This window comes from Gorilla gorilla, chromosome X (genome assembly GCF_029281585.2).
Source record: "Gorilla gorilla gorilla isolate KB3781 chromosome X, NHGRI_mGorGor1-v2.1_pri, whole genome shotgun sequence".
Taxonomy (NCBI): Eukaryota; Metazoa; Chordata; class Mammalia; order Primates; family Hominidae; genus Gorilla; species Gorilla gorilla.
The window spans coordinates 77,521,698-77,527,102 of record NC_073247.2 but is presented as its reverse complement, the minus strand read 5'-3'; positions in this window follow the sequence as shown (position 1 = coordinate 77,527,102).

Genomic DNA, 5,405 nt, shown 5'->3' with positions numbered 1-5,405 from the left:
TGCTTGGCTCTCTAAATTTGTTTCAGTTCTAGGTAAGGTTAAATCCTTCTCCTGTGATCTGGATTTTCAGGCTCCCCATTGAGGATGTGTGTTCAAAGGCAGACCTTCCCCCTCTCACACTTTGGGCACTCAGTTTTTCACTCTTTCTTGGAGTTTTCAACAGCACACTGCTTCTTTTAAAGGGTCTACGAATTCTTTGGTTTTCCTGGTATGCTCCTGCAGTAGTTCTTGGAGCAAAAGTCTATATGCTCTTCTGTCCATCCAAGTGAAACCTGCATCTTGCCTCCTATCCACCATTTTCCTAAAAGTCTACAAAGGAAATTGTTTTTGAGAGAATAGATGTGATTTTTAACTAGTCATGGAATTAATGTTTGTGCATTAGTCACAGCAATACAAAGTCTTCCCAAGAACATGTGTAATTTTTATTTATCATCCATGTGTTTTCATACCCTTAGAAGCAAAATGTATACTCAATCAATGTTATTAAAATTTGCAACTACTAATGGAATTATTATTTTTGTTTGTTTGGATCACAAAGGCATAGTAATATTTTGATTTTGCAAGTTTACTCCCAATAATTCTAGGTATTTAGTATGCCTTTTAAGCTAATTGTGAATGATAAACATAATCACAGAATACCTGTAAACATATTCACACTCTTCTCAGAAAGTCTGTCCTTGTAGAAACCAGGCTCTTTGTCAAAGTGATTGACAAAATCAAGTCTGGTGTCATGTCCTGAAGCTGAGAGGATGTTTAACCTGGCCTGAGAAAAGAGGCCCCTACTTCACGTCTGCTATCTTTGCCTTTGTCAAAAAATCCTACAAAAATATGAAACCTCAGAACCTCTCTTCAGAAAACGTGGAATCCATTGAGTTAGAGCAGAAACAAACTACTGTAACCCAACCTCACACTGCATCATTTAGTGGAGTCCCCCACCTGGTATTGTAGAATCAGAAACGAGCTGATTCTAGCCACAGGTTGCTCTGGCTTTCTCCTTAGCAAGACCCCTATCCCCATAGAAACCAAGTGAGTCAACCAGAAAGCCTGCAGCTTGCAGAGAAGGGTCCCTAGAAAAGAAAGTCTGGCACATGGTCCTATCCTCTATCCTGGTTCCTTTGAAAGCCAGCAAAAAATGATATTGGGTCATAAACTGCCTCTTACACTCTGTGCTCACAAAGATGGGACGCCAGATTTATGGAAGAAAAGGATGAGGTTTCCCTCTATGTCCCAGTTTTCCCTGTATCTCCTGAAATAGAAGGTTAGATGGGGAGTTAAATAGGAAAGTTAGGCAGAAAACAGTTTTGCCTGGCTCTTGATATCTAAATCCTTACACTACTAACTTACATAGTACACCAGGCCATCTAATGTTAGCAGCTACTATTTGTCAAGCAACTTCTATGGGCCTTGTCACCATCTACACACTTAACAAGCATTGTCTCATTTAAATTTGATTTTTACAACAACCCTCTAAAGTAGGTAATACTCTAAGCCTCATTTTACAAACGAAGAAACCAAGGTTAAGAAAGGTGCCCAAGGTCTCATAACCTTGAAGTGATAAGGCTGGGATTTGAACCCACATATGACTTCCACTCTGCTATGCTCTCTCTAAGACTGAAGTCCTGCCTATCTCTTTGCCAGTTCTCCTACCCAACCTCCCATCTCCAGCAACCCCACATATACTATACCTTATTACACTTCCAATGATCATCTGCTCAGACTATCACCTATCAAACTTTCTCATCTCAACTACCAGCTTTTTGTCTACTTATTTTGCTAGCTATTGAGAGAGGTATATTTATGTCCTTTGGTTTACTAATCATTTCTTTTACATGGTCTAAGCTGCTCTTAAATCTATCTGTTGAGATCTTTATTTCAATTTGTGTGCTCTTTTCCTTCTAGAATTCCCATCTGGTTCTTTTAAATAGATTTTAGTTCTCTGGAGTTCTCCTTATTTTAGCTATCTTTTTTCTTTTTCTTTTCTATTTTTGTGAACATATTAATCATAATTATTTAAAAGTCCTTGTCTGATAACAATAATATCTGAAACATCTATGGGTCTGTTTTGTTTCTATTGGCTATTTTTTCTCTTTCTCTTTCACGGTAAACCAGAATACCTCTGGTTTTTGGGGTGTTAGCTCTCCAGCGTTTCCAATGGAGAATTTGGCATGTTTACCTTTGATGGGTCCAGGATTTTAATACTTGACTCGACACAGTTTAATGGCACTTTACTTTCAAAAGTTTTCTTTTTTTTTCTTTTTCTTTTATTTTATTATTATTATACTTTAAGTTTTAGGGTAGATGTGCACAACGTGCAGGTTAGTTACATATGTATACATGTGCCATGTTGGTGTGCTGCACCCATTAACTCGTCATTTACATTAGGTATATCTCCTAATGCTATCCCTCCCCCTTCCCCCCACCCCACAACAGTCCCCAGAGTGTGATGTTCCCCTTCCTGTGTCCATGTGTTCTCATTGTTCAATTCCCACCTATGAGTGAGAATATGCGGTGTTTGGTTTTTTGTTCTTGCAATAGTTTACTGAGAATGATGATTTCCAATTTCATCCATGTCCCTACAAAGGACATGAACTCATCCTTGTTTATGGCTGCATAGTATTCCATGGTGTATATGTGCCACATTTTCTTAATCCCGTCTATCATTGTTGGACATTTGGCTTGGTTCCAAGTCTTTGCTATTGTGAATAGTGCCGCAGTAAACATACGTGTGCATGTGTCTTTATAGCAGCATGATTTATAGTCCTTTGGGATGGCTGGGTCAAATGGTATTTCTAGTTCTAGATCCCTGAGGAATCGCCACACTGACTTCCACAATGGTTGAACTAGTTTACAGTCCCACCAACAGCGTAAAAGTGACCCTATTTCTCCACATCCTCTCCAGCACCTGTTGTTTCCTGACTTTTTAATGATTGCCATTCTAACTGGTGTGAGATGGTATCTCATTGTGATTTTGATTTGCATTTCTCTGATGGCCAGTGATGGTGAGCATTTTTTCATGTGTTTTTTGGCTGCATAAATGTCTTCTTTTGAGAAGTGTCTGTTCATGTCTTTTACCCACTTTTTGATGGGGTTGTTTGTTTTTTTCTTGTGAATTTGTTTGAGTTCATTGTAGATTCTGGATATTAGCCCTTTGTCAGATGAGTAGGTGGCGAAAATTTTCTCCCATTTTGTAGGTTGCCTGTTAACTCTGATGCTAGTTTCTTTTGCTGTGCAGAAGCTCTTTAGTTTAATTAGATCCCATTTGTCAATTTTGGCTTTTGTTGCCATTGCTTTCGGTGTTTTAGACATGAAGTCCTTGCCCATGCCTATGTCCTGAATGGTAATGCCTAGGTTTTCTTCTAGGGTTTTTATGGTTTTAGGTCTAATGTTGAAGTCTTTAATCCATCTTGAATTAATTTTTGTATAAGGTGTAAGGAAGGGATCCAGTTTCAGCTTTCTACATATGGCTAGCCAGTTTTCCCAGCATCATTTATTCAATAGGGAATCCTTTCCCCATTGCTTGTTTTTCTCAGGTTTGTCAAAGATCAGATGGTTGTAGATGTGTGGCGTTATTTCTGAGGGCTCTGTTCTGTTCCATTGATCTATATCTCTGTTTTGGTACCAGTACCATGCTGTTTTGATTACTGTAGCCTTGTAGTTTAGTTTGAAGTCAGGTAGCATGATGCCTCCAGCTTTGTTCTTTTGGCTTAGGATTGACTTGGTGATGTGGGCTGTTTTTTGGTTCCATATGAACTTTAAAGTAGTTTTTTCCAATTCTGTGAAGAAAGTCATTGGTAGCTTGATGGGGATGGCATTGAATCGATAAATTACCTTGGGCAGTATGGCCATTTCTCTTTAGCTTTTTAGCCTTCTGAGCTCCAGAATTTGGCAAACATCTTAAGGCAAAAACCAGCTATTCATAGGCTCAGTTCTCTGCCTTTCCCATGTAACTGGGCTCTGCCATATTCTCCTGTTTTGTTTCTCCAGCACCAAGGCACTACCAAAAGCTCTGTTGGTTTCTCTAACTCTCAGCAGCAGCCTTCTGACTGGGGCCATGTCTGTGTTTTCAGACTACTGCAATCCAGAAAGCAGAAAATACCCACAAAGAAAAAGTAGCTGTACAAATGTTAGTTCACCTCTCTGCAGGTTTTACAGGCTCATAGGTGGAAGGAGCTTGCCTTGTCTCAGATGAGACTTTGAATTGTGGAATTTTGGGTTAATGCTGAAATGAGTTAAGAGTTTGGGGGACTGTTGGGAAGGCATGATTGGTTTTGAAATGTGAGGACATGAGATTTGGCAGGGGCTGGGGTGGAATAATATGGTTTGGCTCTGTGTCCCCACCCAAATCTCATCTTGAGTTGTACTCCCATAATTGCCATGTGTTATGGGAGAGACCCAGTGGGAGACAATTGAATCATGGGGGTGGTTTCCCCCATACTGTTCCCATGGTAGTGAATAAGTCTCACAAATCTGATGATTCTATCAGGGATTTCTGCTTTTGCATCTTCTTCATTCTCTCTGCCTACTGCTGTCCATGTAATATCTGACTTGATCCTCCTTGCCTTCTGCCATGATTGTGAGGTTTCCCCTGCCACGTGGAACTGTAAGTCCAATTAAACCTTTTTCTTTTGTAAATTGCCCAGTCTCAGGTTTGTCTTTATCAGCAGCGTGAAAAAGGACTAATACACCAACCTACACCATCCTACCTTGGTCTTAAGATACCTGCATGCACACACACCCTCACCTACACTATTTCTCATTCCCTGATTTTGCAACTTGCCTTGCATCCTAACATCAAATCTAAAATGGTCTTTCTGACATTCCAATTTCTTTTTAGCAGCAACATAGCAACAATATTTTGTTGTCTTACTTTGAACCATGATTAGTTAAAATCCCCAGATATCATTACACCAAATAGTTGCCAGGCTAGGCCTCCTCCTTTACTTCTCATGAAATTCATTAAAAAAAAAAACTTTTATTTTAGGTTCAGGGGTACATGTGCAAGTTTGTTATGTAGGTAAACTTGTGTCACTTTTTTTTGTAAAGATTATTCCATCACATACGTACTAAGCTTAGTACCCAATAATTATTTTTCCTGATCATCTCTCTTCTCCCACCCTCCACCCTCAAGTAGGCCCCAGTGTCCGTTGTTCCCCTCTCTATGTCCATGTGTTTGAATCTTTTAGCTCCCACTTATAAGTGAGGGCATGTGGTGTTTTGTTTGCTGTTCATGCATTAGTTTGCCAAGGATAATGGCCTCCAGCACCATCCATGTTCCTGCAAAGGACATGATCTCATTCTTGTTTATAGCTGCATATTATTCCATGGTTTATATGTACATTTTCTTTATGCAGTCTGTCATTGATGGGCATTTAGATTGATTCCATGTCTTTGGTATTGTGAATAGT